General features: G+C 38.3%; 1 pseudogene; it reads right to left on the reverse strand.

Moving 5' to 3' along the window:
- Positions 1-6,421: 6,421 nt before the first annotated feature.
- Positions 6,422-6,540, reverse strand: LOC128618856 (uncharacterized; annotated as a pseudogene).
- Positions 6,541-16,740: the final 10,200 nt, after the last annotated feature.

Consider the following 16,740-nt stretch of genomic DNA (forward strand, 5'->3'; position numbering starts at 1 on the left):
CTTTAAACTACAACGGTTGGGGGAAGGTGCACTTCCTAAACCTGCCCACACGATGGCAGTGAAAATCCATCCAGAGCAAAACCCAGCGCTGCCTGAAACTCACTTTATCATTTTTACTTCATCACCCTTTATTCTTTCTTCTATAGTTTCTATCATTTCTTTCTGTTGTTGTTATTATAATTATTACTATTAGTATTCTTATGATTATGATTATAATTACTATTTCTTTTAGTACTATTCATACGTGTATTATTAGGATTAGCAAATGACTTCTAAAAACTGTCAATCAAAACTGTCAAAAAAACTGTCATTATGGTTCACTGTCCCCCCTTCTCTCTCTCTCTCTCTCTCTCTCTATCTCTCTCTCTCTCTCTCTCTCTCTCTCTCTCTCTCCATATAGACTTATACTTGATTTCTTGAATTGTAAAAACAGCTGCTAAATTAATAATTATGTGCAAATTCAAAGCAAGCAAGAAAGGTTAAACACGTTCTCTATTTGTTTTTTGTTTATGTAAGTATATGTATTTCGTCAGCGCTGCTACAAGTATATTATTATTATTTCCATAACACTAACACAGCCTTATTCTCCGTTTACACCGCAAGGCTATCATTTTATTTTCAGTTCCTCTCCTTAACTTCAGTAACTTCATCCATGAAACCCATAATCAAAATAATCTCAAAATATCTTGTCTAACCCCAACAACATTATTATTATTATTATTATTATTATTATTATTACCTACCTCTTGGGTAACTACTACAAGAAGTATAGACTAGTGCAGATTCCACTATCACAGTGACTGTGTTGACATTTTACGCCGTGCGAGAGAGATCCAGCGGGTTAAAGTGAGGGATTTGACCATCTCCGTCTTCCCTGACTACACAGCCAAGACAGCCCGGGCCGCGTTTAACGAGGTTCGGCGTCAACTTTGTGGTACTGAGGGCGCTCGCTATGGAATACTTCACCCGGCTCGGCTTCGCATTACATATAACGGTGTTCAGAAGGACTTTATTTCAGTGGAGGAAGCAGGCGACCATGTTAAACTCTTGATATCGGGGTGAACTGCATCACCTACACAGCGGAGTCTTTTTCGCTCTTCTATTATTTTTATTTTTTGCACTCGGCCTTCCAGCTCCACAGAATTCGGATTCTTATTGAAGATATCGTCGGTGCATTACTTCGCCTAGATTTTGTGGACTTACTCCTCTTAAAATTTACTTCTGTATTAATGTGCTTCTCTGTTTCGATGCTCTGACCGGGTTAGAGTTTCTGTTTATTTAATTTTATTAGTGTTATCTCCTCGGCTTTACGTGCTACACTGTTATATTATTTGTTACAAGTCTTTAAAAGGTAAGGACATTATATTTATTATTGTGTGCAGACTGTTTATCAGACTTGGTAATTTTGTTGGTTAGTTCAGCTTACTCTCCGAGTTGTTTTCACATTGTGGACAACGTTCGGTTTCTGTAGGATACACTGCTGTCTCATTTGTTTATGGAGACTTTGGGTGTGTGAGTGTTTGGAGGATTGTGAGAGTAAGCAGAACATGCCAATGCTTTGAAGGATGTAATGTTATTTAATTGCGAATCTGTTTTTAGAGGATTTAAACCTAACATGGTGAACAAATTATATTATAGAATTCAGGCAATTTTACTGGGATTATCTCATACAGTGTAGCAAGTAATAATCTGGAAAGACCTTTGTAATATCACAGTCTAAAATTGGATTTAAAGAGAAGCAAATTAGTAAATGAATCACATGTAAATGAATCATACGTAAATGAATAATATGAAAATGTATCACTTGAACATGAATCTCATGAAAATGAATCACATGTAAATGAATCATACGTAAATGAATCACATGAAAATGTATCACTTGAATATTAATCTCATGAATATGAATCTCATGAAAATGAATCACATGTTAATGAATCACATGTAAATGAACCTTATGAAAATGAAAGAAGTATAGACTACTACTAGAAGTATTGACTAAACATCGCCATAAAAGGCCCCATAACAGAATACTGATTTTGAGAAATTGCAGTTTCCCAGATTGGTCACACGAGGGCAGTCAAGCTCCATTCAGCTCACACAACACAACGCCTCTCAGAACTTCACATGGGAATGTTTAAAAAAAAAAAAGTTTACATTTAAAATTTATAAGGGTGTAGGTTAGATTTTGTTATTGGTGGGGATGTAAAAGTCCGCAGAACACATACACTTTAGAATAATGTTCCTTAACGTAAATCTCATCACCTACAGTACATAATATCATCAAAAGATTCCAAGAATCTAGATAAATCTCTGTGCGCAAGGGACCAGGGTGAAAATCAGTATTACATGCCCGTGATATTTGGGCCCTCAGGTGGCACTGCATTAAAAACAGGCATGATTCTGTAACAGAAATCACTGCATGGTCTCAGAAACACTTCCAGAACTCACTGTCTATGAACACAGTTCACCGTGCCATCCACAAATGTTGGTTAAAGCTCTATCACGCAAAGAAGAAGCCATATGTGAACATGTTCTTTGCCGTCTCCTCTGGGCCAAAGCTCATTTAAAGTGGACTGAGGTGAAGTGGAAAACTTTTCTGTGGTCAGACGAATCCAGGTGCTGAACCAGGTGTCCAGGTGCTGAACCGGTTTGCCTGCAGTCCAGACCTTTCACCAATTGAAAACATTTGGCACATCATGAAACGAGAAATATGACAAAGAAGACCCAGGACTGTTGAGCAACTAGAATCCTGTATCAGACTCGATTGGGACAACCTTCCTCTCCCAAAACTCCAGCAACTGGTCTCCTCAGTTCCCAGATGTATACAGAGTGTTGTTAAAAGAAGAGGGGATGCTACACAGTGATAAACATGGCCCTGATCCACCTTTTTTTTTTTTTTTTTTTAGATGTGTTGCTGCCATCAAATTCAAAATTTGGGGTTGTATTTCACTACCGAATGGGCTCATACACAAAATATACCATTATTTAAAGCTCAATAGCATTCGAAGAGAATGACTTACTTGAAGTTCTTAACTACACACAGCCTCAGATTGTTTATCTTTACAATGGGCTGATTCTGTCAAGGAGAAAGTGCTTAGTAGTGAGCAATTAGTTAATAGCCTGCTAGCTAATTGGCACAATAGCAGTCAGCATATTATGCATATTCAGCTTAAACATGTAGATGTGTGTTACTGATAATGGAGTTAACTTCCCATTTAATTTGCATTTCATTAAACCAAATAAAAGTTACATTTCTATACCGACTCATGGTTACACCTGATCGTAAGAATAACACCTCATGAACACTCAAACATTCTTAAGCCCTCAAGACCACATTTGATGGCTCCAGATGACAAGCTAGCATTTGGGACAGAACCACCATTTCAGATTGGAGATTGGCTTAGACGAGTAACTAAGCCAGTGTTTCCCAACCGGTGTTCCGTCTGATGAGAGCAGGGGTGCGTGTAAAAATCCTTCAAACATTTTCTAAAATGTGTATAAAACATTTAATATAGATGAGAAATATCTGATGTCTGAAATAGTAACACAGACACACACGCATAACAATAATAATAAATTATATGTATAATAATACTAATTCCCTCCACCTCGACCCCCCTCGCTGACCAGTCAGCAGCACGTCAACATCAGTATGCGTAACGCATGCGTGTGTTTTATCCTAACAATTAGCGTGTGACGATGCTTGTGTAGTACAAAAGAATATGGACAGATTTCTTAAAAGAAAAGCTCCAGATGCTTCTGGACCATCAACTTCATCCTCATAGAGCTAAAGCCTTGTTTATACTTCCGCCTGACTCCGCAGCGCGAGCTTCCACTGACTGCACGTGCACCTCCCAAACGGACAAGGCGTTTATACTTGACGCGCTCACCGGTGTAATATTCTTTGAACCGAAAGGGCGCGACTCTGAGTAATCGTCCTATAAACCAACAGGAAGTAGCTGAGAGAAGAAGTAGTTTGTCGGAACAACCCAAGCAACGCTTACAAACATGGCGTCTCGCATGGAGTTGCTGAATGCTGAGGAGGAATTGTTGTGTTGGTTGTTGATGTTTGTTTTCAGAAAATCTCCCTAAAACCTACAGTATGAAAAAAAAGAGCAAATAATCATATAAGAATCATATAAAACCCAGTAAAACTTGAGATTATCACTTTTCACATTACAACAAAACACAGCTATAAATATGAGAACATGTATAAAACTAAACTAAACAACCTCAATTTATTTTATTCATTCCATTAAGATTTTTATTAAACATGGACCTTTACTTTCATTATATAGACTTATTTATTGCAGGCTCATTTTGTAGGCTAAATGTTAGCAATTACTGTAGACATCAGCAAAAAGTGGGAGCTTCCTGCAAATGTCATTTCTCACATTTACAAATCCAGGTGATTATATTCATCTATCAGTGTAAATGTCTCTTTATGTATAGAGACAAAAGAAAGATATTACAGAATGATCACTCTGTTCATCATCAGTGTAAACATCTCTGTGTATGAAGACAGCAGAATGAGGTTTAATCACTGTGTCTGACGGTGTAGTGTAGTGACTGTGTTTATTTGTGAAGATACTAATGAATGAAAACATGGTGCACCCCAAAAAACTTTCAGCTTTGGCTTTATTATCTCAGCAGTATGTACAAAGCAAATCCAAATCACTATTTTAAAAACCTTTCCATGAATTTTGTGCCATCTGGTTATCTCTATGGTCCCGCATGAATGGATCATAGAGATACCTGTACAATTGTACCTTCCAGCAAGAGTCTCCTCCAAGTCATTCATTTCCGGAAGCGGTGCGGTGCAGCAAGTTACAAAAAATGTTGTACAAACCGCCTCAAGAAATGAGGCCTCAGGCACTCAACGCGCTCGACTGCCCACTCAGTGATGACGTAATTTTTGCCGGACATGTCGCGTATAAACCAGGTTTAAGCCGGACATGTCGAGTATAAACCAGGTTAAATGCTGTCTAGCATTTTCAAAGGGTGCCTTGACTGAAAAAAGGTTGCGAAATGCTGCTCTACACAATACCAGTCTCAAATAAAGATTATAATGAGCTCTAGTAGAACAAAAATCCATAACATTTGTAATGGACAAGATGCATGACAGTTGGTTCTGGATTGCCAGATGGGACACAGGTGTGCGGATGATGGTGATCTGTTCATTTTCGGATGAACCATCTCCTAAGGTGTTTGGTGAAGAAAAGAAATGGAAAAAGGTGTTCGAGTATTTTATAATGAAAAAATTTACAAGATATTGTGGGCAAAAATACTTATTTCTCACAAACAGCATCAGGTTATCAACCCCAAATTAATGACGATAAACACCATGTACAATGCAGCAACATGTACACAACACCGTCAGCAACCACTATACTAGATACTACACGGCTGTGCCAATGAAATCAGATTGATGTATGATTCTCACAATATTTATATGAATAAAGTTCTTTTATTCACAAGTTAAATCTATTTATGTTCATTCTTATGACTTACATAGACAAAATCAGTGAAGCAGGTTTAAATTTTGTAAGTAGTTGACAATTTTATATTTGGATGAACGATCCCTGGACCATGCTAGACTGGTGTAGGTATAAGGCACTTCATTTTAATTTAAGCAGGACTGGCTGATTGCTGATCTCAGGATTAAGAATTTTGGTGTCCAAACAATGTGAAAACTAAAGTCAAAGAAAACAAATATAATTGATGTAGGCTATGCTACACATTTGCAGAAAAAAAAAAGGGTTAAAATATAAACATTACATTCTAAAACAAAAACAACTGTTTGCCCACCGTTTTAAAGCATAAATTAAAATAAATTGATTAAAAATGATAAAGAAAAACAAAAGCATAGACTAAATGTTAACTGGTACGAGGAACACACACATTCACTTATCTGAATATAGTAAATGAATATAGTATGTGACAGCCAGTATCCAGTCAACTCGCTTCATGTAGATTATTTTCCATTTATTCATCATCCAACAGAAGTATAATTCCTTCTGACAAACGCAAGTTCCACAAGTCTTTATGAAGTTTTACATCATTAGTAATTATAATTATAATTAGTGTTTCATGTTTGTGTGATAAGTATTCGCTGAGTTTCAGTTCATTTTCGTGATGTGTTTCAGAAAGTTTCTCGCAGACACTGAGATAGCTGAAAGCGCACCCTGTTTATTTTCTTTATTTTCCAAAAGCAGAAGAATTTGTTATTGTGAGTGTACACAAATGAAAATAGACCTGTTATAGTTTCTAATGATGTCTTTCACTTATCTGTATGGCCAAAAATGATGGCGTATTTTAAGTTGTTTCCACAGTCATGAGGAAAAAATCCAGCAGAATGTGCGGTCGCGTTTGAAGACCCCAGAGGGTTAAAACACTAAAGCAAAGGAAAGCCTTATTCAAAATCTTACAGCACCTGTTATTCCCATGCAGTCTCCCATCCAAGTACTAACCAGGCCCAACTCACTTTTGTGTCAGAGATCAGACAAGATCAGGCATTGTCAGAGTGGTATGGCCATAAGCAAAAGCTACCCTCAAATGGTACCTATATATATAACTAGGTATATATAGGTATATATATATATAACTAGTGTAAGCAAGCTTTGAATGGGCTGGTTGCTTGATTGGGTCCCTTTCAAAACTGTATCCAATCTTTATCCCAAAATAGGATATTGTGCATTGAGACAGATCATTCAGCTCACCTACCAGGCCCTCCTCTTACTCACCAGCCTGAGCCACATCAGTAGCCAAAGCCATAATATTATCCTGTTTCTCACTCTCATCACTAACATTCACACTTTCAGCAGTACCATAATTTACTATTCATTCATTACTATTCATTTGCTAATACTATTTACAATGTTTTCACTCACCTCATCTGTAGTCCCTCCATCCTTTCCTTCAGACTTCTGTGACATTTCACTAGTTTCCATGTGATTCACTTCTGGGATGAGGTAGGGATTTATAATCTGTATGTCATTCCTTCTTTTCATATTCAATTAAGAACCAAATATCAGAAAATTAAAAAATGGCTTATGTCATTATTCATTTACAAATCAAAGTTGTTTTTCGTTCTTTCAATCTCACACTCACGTGAAATATAAGAAATTAGAAAATGGGTCAATTGTCAGGTTTAATTTTAACGTTTTATTATTTTTTTCCGGTTTATTATCCGGAAGTTACTTGTTTATTCATGTGCATGAATAAGGTCTTTTTTAAAATATTTTTTAATGCTTTTTTGGAACATTCAGTTTATATGGTACAACCAAAATAGACCATAACAATAAGTATTAAGAATAACAGAATATAAGTAATAGTTAAAGAAAACACAAACAGCACCATAGCTCAAAACAGAAGTAGAACTAGACAGTAACTTAAATAAATGAATGATAAAGAAAGAGGGAATTACCAAAATTAAAAGAAAATTCCACATTAATTACAGTAAAACGTTTGTAGGCCAAGCAAATTGTACATGTTCTGAGTGCTTTTTTGTTAAGAGAAGATGAAATTGTAACCAATGAATGTTTTATCTCTTGTATGAATACCAAAATAATAGGTTTACAATTCGACAACTTACATTCATGAATGGTAGGCTGATTGGCGTGTCTAAAGTGTCCAAAGTGTCCAAAGTGTATGAGTGGGTGTGTGAATGTGTATGTGATTGTGCCCTGCGATGGATTGGTATCCTGCCCAGGGTGTACCCCGCCTTGTACCCAGTGCTCCCTGGGATAGGCTCCAGGTTCCCCCATGACCCTGAAAAGGAGTAAGCGGTAGAAGATGGATGGATGGATGGAACTCTACATAGGAAAGGAATTATGTTTATTATAAAGCAGGCCTTTAGATCCACTTCAACAAATCCAAACTTGAGATAAACAAACTAACATTTTTCCAAAGATGCAAAGTATAACTGCACGACCAAAACAAGTGAAGGTGAGTTTCAGTGTCATTCTGACAAAAAGAATAATTAGTGTAAAAATCAGATCTCCATTTTTTCTTTAAGAAATTTTTGACAGGGTAAATATTATGAATGAATTTAAAGATATTTCTTTTACTTTGTTTGTGAGGAAAAATCTTTCTTGTGTGGACCATATATTTTTCCAATTTAAATGATCAAAGAGTCCATTCCAAGTTGCCATGGTGTCTGGTTTCACGCAGTTCTGGATCTAGCTATCATGATATCCTGCTTAGACACAAACTGTTCAGCTCATTTATTCAGACCCAAGATAACCTTTGGCCGTGTAGAGCTCTGAAGAATGAAGCGGGTCCTCATTCCCACGTCCATGGTCTTGAGGAAACTCGATGGTCAAGATTTTGGTTACTGAAGGTAAATGATTGAATGAATAAAGTTGAAATATTGTATCTGCTTTCTACTTCTATAATACTCTATTGCTCAAATCCTACACTCACAGAACTGTCAAATTCATATCATTCCAAGGCCTTCATAGGTGAATGAAAAAAACAACAATTTGTTAATGCTAAAATTATGATCCCTTTAATGCAAGTGGGTTGACCAACAAGTCTATGAAGCCTGTGAAGTAGAACTGCTAGATAGAAATAATATGACTTAAATCATGTGACATCATTTATTGCTGCCTTCAAGTCCTCCTCGGAACTTTGTGCACACAATATCGGAGATGGTCATTATGGTGTGGTGTGTGTTCAACTGGTTTTGGTAGGACAAAATTGACAGCGTGAGACATTTTATTTTATTTATTTATTTGTTTTGCAGTTTCATCAACAAGAAGTTTATTTTTTACTTACTGAAGGAACATATCAAGCTGTAGTTCTTAGTTAATAAGCAAAATTACCACTTAATGAATGTGCCACCACTTACTGTCTGCTGTCGGTGGCACATTCATTGTGGGGGATGCCATGACTTGTTTTTTTTAACATACTCTCAGTTCATAAAGTCAGGGCTCATAGAAAAATTAGTTCTAGTTATACTTTCATGTGCATTCACCTCAGAATTATGATATTTTCAACAGGAATTGAAGCCACGTTATGTGAGTGTAGTCAAAAGCAAGCAGGAAGTTGACCCCAAAAATCTTAAGCTAGGAAAAATGACATGCTTTGACTATTTTTTTCATGAGGTCATGACAATTTGTATATATGTGTGTCATGAAAAATATATACCACATATGTATCATTCATATATGTAAGTAGTTATATCATACACTTTCTGTCAAACTGTCAATCAAAGTAGTGTGTTTGATAATTTATGACCCTCTGTGCTTCCCTGACTGGCAGGTCTGTAGGGGTGGTGAGGGGGTAATCCCATCGAGTGTATCAGCTGGTCAATCTGGCTCCTTTGTGTCTGGGGGTGTTGTGGAGAGGTGGGGGGGGGGGAATAGCCCCCCTCCCAACAAAAGGTGTTTATGTTAATGAGTTTGGTTTTTGGTGGGGTGAAATACGTCTGAAAAGAAATAATGTTTTTAATATGGGGATGTGTTTGTGTTACTGTGTGGTGTTATTTCGTTTGTGTAAACACATTGTTAGAAAAGCATGATGTTTGAATGTGTACATATATGAGTAGAATATTTGTTTTGTGAAATAAATGAAAACAATTGTTGATTATGTTTTTAGGGATCCCGGTTTACCTTTGAATAAAAAGTTTAGGAAGTAAAGCGTCTTTTTAAAAAAAGAATCTGTTTAAAAGAATCGTTTGTATTACATACATTCTAAACACAAACCTTTAGGATGTAAAAATGATTAAAAGAGCTGTTTAAAAAGAATCCGTATTACTAGGCTTCCAAAAAACACATAAAAACTTTAGGAGGTAAAAATGGTTAAAAGAGCTGTTTAAAAAGAATAGCGCATATTACATGACTTCTAACAAAGATCCTCACGAGGTAAAAATGTTAAAGTGCTGGTTAAAAGAATCGCTGTAATGTTTAAACTAGGAGATAAGTTTTTTCCAGAGATGTCTTCCATTCGCTGTGTTAAGCATTAATGAAGTTAAACTGAAACACCTCTCTCGCTAAACCCCGCCCACACATACGTGTTTTCAGACACGCCACTCTCTCTCTCTAAACACACCCATACACGTGTTTTGATCGTAGCCAGTACATTCTGTCAAAATGTCAATCATGGCGGTAGAACCTGATGGCTAATTTATGGCCTCGTCCTTGTCAGGCCTGCGTTTCTCTAGGAGTGCTTCATTTATGGCCCTTTGTTTCTTCCTGACCAAGAGTTTTTATGACCAGGGCGGTCGTGGTGTGATCCTACAGATTGTTTATGATAATGAGTGTCGGTCAGTTATGCAGAAGTCTCTAAGATCTCGTCTGTGTATCAGAGCGCTTTGTAATTTTAGGCAAATCGTCGATTCTCGTTTTAACCCACCGCTAAAGCTTTATATTTTATTTTGGAGAATACTTCAAAGAGGAGATGGCCGTCTATCGTAACAGTAAGTGTTTTGTTTTATTTTATTATTATTATTATTATTATTATTATTATTATTATTACAACACATTGTTAAGAATGTTTTTATTTATAAACGAATTTATGGGTTTATTGTGGTGGATAAAACAGGTATCTAACGCTACAGGTGATGCTGACATTGTGTCTATCCCGGACATCGTAGACTAAATAAATTTTCTGAACAAGGCAAGCGGTACGTACGTTGTTATTCTTTATAAGTATACGATCCTATGTCTGATGCATTGTGTATGTGTTTAATGATTTTACTTTATTTTACACAAAAGGTCGAACACAGAAGTCCCACGAGTCAGGTTGGAAAACCCCATGTTGGGTAAGATCTGTAATAATGAGATATATAGCTGTTATGTTTAAAAGCGGTTTAAGATGTTTTCTTATATATTGTGTTCGTTTGTTTACTGTTAAAGGCTTGTCAAATCTTGTAAACAAGATTGCTGCACCCGAGTTCAAAAATAGTGCTACGGTTTCTACTGAACGCTGTATACCAACGAGCTCTGGAAAGGCCAAGCGTAAAACAGTCGCTCAGGTCCACAGCGTGGGTGTCGCGATGTCTAAACGTAAACGATTGACAGACGGTATGTAGCATGTATTTTTTATTTTTTTTAAAAGAGTGTTTCATCATCCTAATTCGTGCCTGTATCCTAAGCAATGTTTTGTGGGGTTTTTTTCCCAACAGAGTCAGCTGTGAATGAACCGCGCACTATAGACTCTTGTTTGAACTGGAATCAGGAGCTGTTTGATTCGTGGGACGCCTGTGTATTTACCCCGGTTCCTGGAGACGATCTGCCTTCAAACCAAGAAGCATTTGGTTGCGAGGCTACTGTTGTTATAGACAATAACAGAGACTCGGTGGAGGTGATACGAACCGGGTTCAAGGCTACTGAGGATCGTATTGCTGGATTTGAAAAGACTTTTGCTAGCGTCACCGAGCGTCTGGACATTATAGAGAAGAATCAGCGTCTTTATAATCAAAGTGTTGTGGAATCATTACAAAACCATACCATCACACATAAACAAATCATAGCAACCCAGAAGCTTCTTGCTGGGGAGATTCGTCGCGTTGATCACAATCAACACCTGACGATGGAATTGTTAAAACAGTTTGCACAGCTGGTTAAAAACAAGAAACTCGGGTGAGTTGTACAATAAGTATTTTATACCCCTGTGTCTGTGTTTGTGTGTGTGTGTGTTTATTTGCTGGTTCGTATCTGTTTTACTGTGTGTGATTTTCTTTTTTACTAGTTTTTGTTTCAATTTTAAAAAAATCTGTAAAAATGTCAAAGCGGTGTGGTGAAAACTTCTGTAATCTGGGAGCAGCAATTAAACTTAGAAGATGCGACGACGGGTCTGTGTACTTTTGAACAGCGTGGTAATACAGAGACGTTACAGGGTTTAATTCGGACAATGGAGGATCTGAATAGACAGCAGTCTACCACTGATAGGACTTATTAAACAGTGTTAGATCAATGGCTGAGGTTCAAACAGAACCAATGCTTAATTTGTTGTTAGACATCGGTCCAAATTCGTTGTTAGACAGCGATTCAAATTCACAGCAGGTGGGGTGGGGGTCAGACAGTCAATCGTTTAAACCTTCGGTGCCAAATTTTGGGTTATCCGAAGCCGCTACTGAGTCTATCGTAAGAGAGGGTGGATCTGTTGGTGGTTATACGGTGGTACCGAGATGCAGATTTAATGGATTGGAGATACGGCGTCATATAAACATGCGTGTGATAACCGCTCCAGACCTGGCTGCGTACACTATATTTCTGCATGATATCATGTCTGAAATAGTGTTTTCCAGACTGCTGGCCGGCGATGGGGGCTTAATCAACATTACCTTGAGAGGCCCAAGTCTACCCTCTGATGTTAACACTGTCTTGTCACCTGACAACGATTGCGATTTGCACATATTCACACAACAACTTGAGAACATTATGCAAAGTAATTCTGACGTACGGGGTGATGAATGTCTAGATCTGAACGTGTCTATAGCTCGCGGTAAACACAGTGGTGCTTATCGAAAGATAAGATTTAGCTCATAACGAGGTGATTGCCAGAAACAGAATGAATCTGTTCTGCCCCAACAACATATCTAACAATCTGTGTTTTGCGGTCTGTCTGTCCCATTTTCTACAACCGCATACGCCATGTAGTGATCTTGAGTCGTTAGCCGCGTCTCTACAGAAAACTGCAGGGTATTCATTACAGCAAAAGATAGGGTTTAATGACATCACACGGTTTGAACGGTTGTTACATGTTAAAATAGTGGTATTCCATAGAACATGTTCTGGTCTGTTGGAACACTTTACGAGCAGTGACGAGCCTCATAATAAGACCGTGTTCTTGTATCTACACAACGAACATTATTTCTTGATTAAGAACCTAAAAGCATTCATTGGTACACCATACGTTTGCAAATACTGCTATCATGGTTTTACTAGCCATAGAGACCACAGATGTAAATACGTTTGCGATGTATGTAATGCACCTGATTGTCATAAATACGTTGGCCTACTGTTACAATGCGCATAAACAAATGCAAACAGGACAACAGTACGTTCAGTGTGATGCCACTAAATACTGTCAGAAATGTAATAGGCGATATCACGTCAACGGAGCTGCACCAAAAAAACATGTGTACCCTGCAGAACACTGTATCCATTGTAAAGCTGAATTGGTTAATGACGGAGTACACCAATGTTTCATACAACCGATAAAAATGGAACCACCTAGCGACAAATTCATTTATTATGATTTTTAGACACAACACACAGACGGTAAACACGTTGCAAATTTCGTATGCGCCATTACATTTAAAGGGGAAGAGTTCACAGCCGCTGGTACAGACTGTATAGATCAACTTATTAAAAAGTTTAGAGAGCCTCATTATTAGATTTACACATGGGTTGCACACAGCGCTTCAGGGTTTGACAATTTTATACTATTGGAATATTTTGCAAAAGCAGGGCTAACACTCCAAATTACTATGCATTACTATGCATTTTAATGTATGATAAGACATTCAAGCAACGTTTCATCGATAGCTACTCTTTCATCCCTATGCGTCTGTCCATGACATCTGCCGTGTTAAATCTAACCTGTGCTGAGAAAGGTCATTTTCCACACCTGTTCAATAGAATAGAAAATGAAGACTACGTAGGCCCATACCCTGACAAGCATTTCTACGGCTATGAGACAATGTCTGACAAAGAGAGGGCTCTGTTTGATGAGTGGTATGTCACGGTGTCGGATAAGGTTTTTGATTTAAAAAAAGAGCTCGCCATGTACGGCAAGAACGATGTCGTTTTGCTCCGTGAGGCATGCATGAAGTACCGTGACGAATTCATACAATGTACCAAACTCGACCCATTCAGATACACCACTTTAGCAGCGTGCTGCATGGCCGTGTATAAAACCCACTACGTACCAAAAGACACACTAGCTCTGACCCATAACAATGCATACACAAATCAGAACAAGACATACTCAGCCGTTTCCATTGAATGGCTTGAATATGTCAAAACAACACGCGCGTGAACATTCAGCACGCTTTAAATCATGGAGAGATGGTGATTGGAAAATATCATCTCAGTGGTTATTATGAAAAGGATGGTGTCAAATATGGTTTCGAATTCAACGGATGCATGTTTCACGGGCATGAATGTCGTTATAACCCAAACCATTTGCATCTGTTATCAAAAGTGCCCTACGGTTTGCTCAGAAGACAGTTTGATGATAACGTCGAAATTTTGGAAAAGGCGTATGGTCTCGATGTTGAGGTGATGTGGGAATGTGATTGGAATAACGCTAAACAGAACGATGTTGCTGTAACGGCGTTTATGTCCACTTACACACATCCTGAACGATTGAAATCGCGCAACGCACTATTTGGTGGTCGCACTAAGGCGTACAAATTGTATCACAAAGCCGACAATAGTGAAAAAATACGATATGTCGACTTCACAAGTTTGTACCCCTTTTGCCAGGCCAAAAAATGTTACCCCATAGGGCATCCTCAAATAATTTTCAAGGATTTTGAACCTCTTGAAAATTATTATGGGTTTGTCAAGGCTACAGTACTGCCACCACGAAAACTGCTTCACCCTGTCCTTCCCTATAGGACCGGTGGTAAGCTTATGTTTCCACTTTATCGTACATGCGCCAAACATCAGAATCAGACAGACCCGTGTGGTCATACTGATGAGGAAAGAGCTATTTCAGGGTGTTGGGTCAGCATAGAGCTGTTGAAAGGTGTGGAGATGGGTTATATTGTAACTAACGTGGACGAGGTGTGGCATTTTCCACAACGGTCAGAAACTTTGTTTTGTGATTATGTTAAAACATTTTTACAATATAAACAAGAGGCCAGCGGTTTCCACGCACACGTTATGACAGACGCAGACAAGGAATCCTACATCTCAGACTACTTTGAGAAAGAGGGGATTAAGATGGACGCTGGTAAGATAAGTCGCAACCCAGCACGGCGTTCTATTCTTCTGCTGAACTCACTTTGGGGTCGTTTCTCCATGCGTGAAAACTTGCCATGTACAGAGTTAATTTCGGACCCGGAACAATTTACACAGCACATATTCGGTGACAGTTATAATGTTCAACACTTTTCCTTCGTTTCAGACAGCGTGGCTCTAATTCAGTGGTGTTATGCGGATGGGAAAGGGGGCAGACTCGCGACATCAACATCTTTCTTGGGGCTTTCACAACAGCTCATGCCCGTCTAGAACTTTACGAATTAATGGACAAATTGGGTGACAGGCTGTTGTACAGTGACACAGACAGTGTGATCTTTACATCTAGCGAGGGCGAATGGGAACCTCCGTTGGGCCCCTATCTCGGTAATTTAACTGACGAGGTTGGAGCTGGTGATCATATTGTAGAATATTGTTCAGGCGGACCAAAAACATACGACTATCGCACTGCGAAGGGTAAGGTATGCATGAAAGCCAAAGGTGTCATGCTCAACGCAGTAAATTCAAAAGCCATTAGATTAGACACCCTGATTGGACTTGTCGATCACTACGTCGTGGGGGCGGATAATAGTCGTCATATACTGGCATACACAGATACCATCGTACGTAATAAAAAACAATTCACACTATACAACAGGTCAGTTGTAAAAAAGTTTAAGGTTGTGTACAACAAACGCATACTGCTCCCAGATTTCACAACGATCCCATATGGCTTCTGACAATCTTTTTGGACATAGGGGTGTGCGAGACACAGAGGGGTTTGATTTCAGATTACATCACCCTTTTTCATGTGTGATAAGCGGACCTTCAAACTCGGGGAAGTCATATTTTGTAAAAATGTTGTTGCAAAATGCTGTACATTTGATTTCTAAAAAAAATTTAAATATTGTGGATATTTATGATTGTTGGCAACCGTTGTATGATGAATTGTTGAAAATGTACAAAATAAAATTTGTTGAAGGATTACCACAGACTCTGAATGATGATGCTCTGTTTCCGGCCAACACGGTTAATTTGTTAATCCTCGATGATCTGATGAAAGAGGCCAGCGGGAGCAACGAGGTGGAGAAGGTCATTACCCAATATGTACATCATAGAAACCTTATCGCTGTTTATATTGTACAGAATTTATTTTGCCAAGGGAAAGCCAGTAGGACCATCAGTTTAAACACAAATTATCTAATGTTGTTTAAAAATCCCCGAGATGCTAATCAAGTCAGTGTTCTAGGAAGACAAATGTATCCCGGCAACACAAAATTTTTTATGGAATGTTATCAAGACGCAACCAGCAAGCCTTTCGGGTATCTGCTGACTGATTATAAAACAAAAACTCCCGAACACTATCGGCTCAGAACAGATTTACTTGCGCCACACCCTGTGGTATATCTCCAGAAAAGAAGATAGCGAAATGTCTGCCAGACTTTGTAGAAACCTGCCGCTTTTAAAAATATTATTAAAAGCATCACCCAAACAAAGACGGATTATTTTACAAACTGCCACAGACGAGCTCATTGCGACATTGTGTGAAGTAGCTCTTAATGTTCTCTACGGCAATATACCTCTCACATCTCAACAATACCAGACGCTCAGAAAAAGGAAAAGCGTAATCAAATTTGTAGCGGATAAGACTGCTGGTGTTAAAAGAAAGAGACATGTAATAAATCAACAGGGGGGCTTTCTTCTACCGCTCTTAAGCGTGGCTATTCCTTTCATCTCCAGCCTGATTGCATCTAGATAACAGAGGAAATGGAGCACGCAGAGAAAATGTTTTTAGTCCCGCAGCACCAGTTGGACAAACTAAAGA

The sequence above is a fragment of the Ictalurus furcatus genome, chromosome 14, assembly GCF_023375685.1.
Source record: "Ictalurus furcatus strain D&B chromosome 14, Billie_1.0, whole genome shotgun sequence".
NCBI classification, from domain to species: Eukaryota; Metazoa; Chordata; class Actinopteri; order Siluriformes; family Ictaluridae; genus Ictalurus; species Ictalurus furcatus.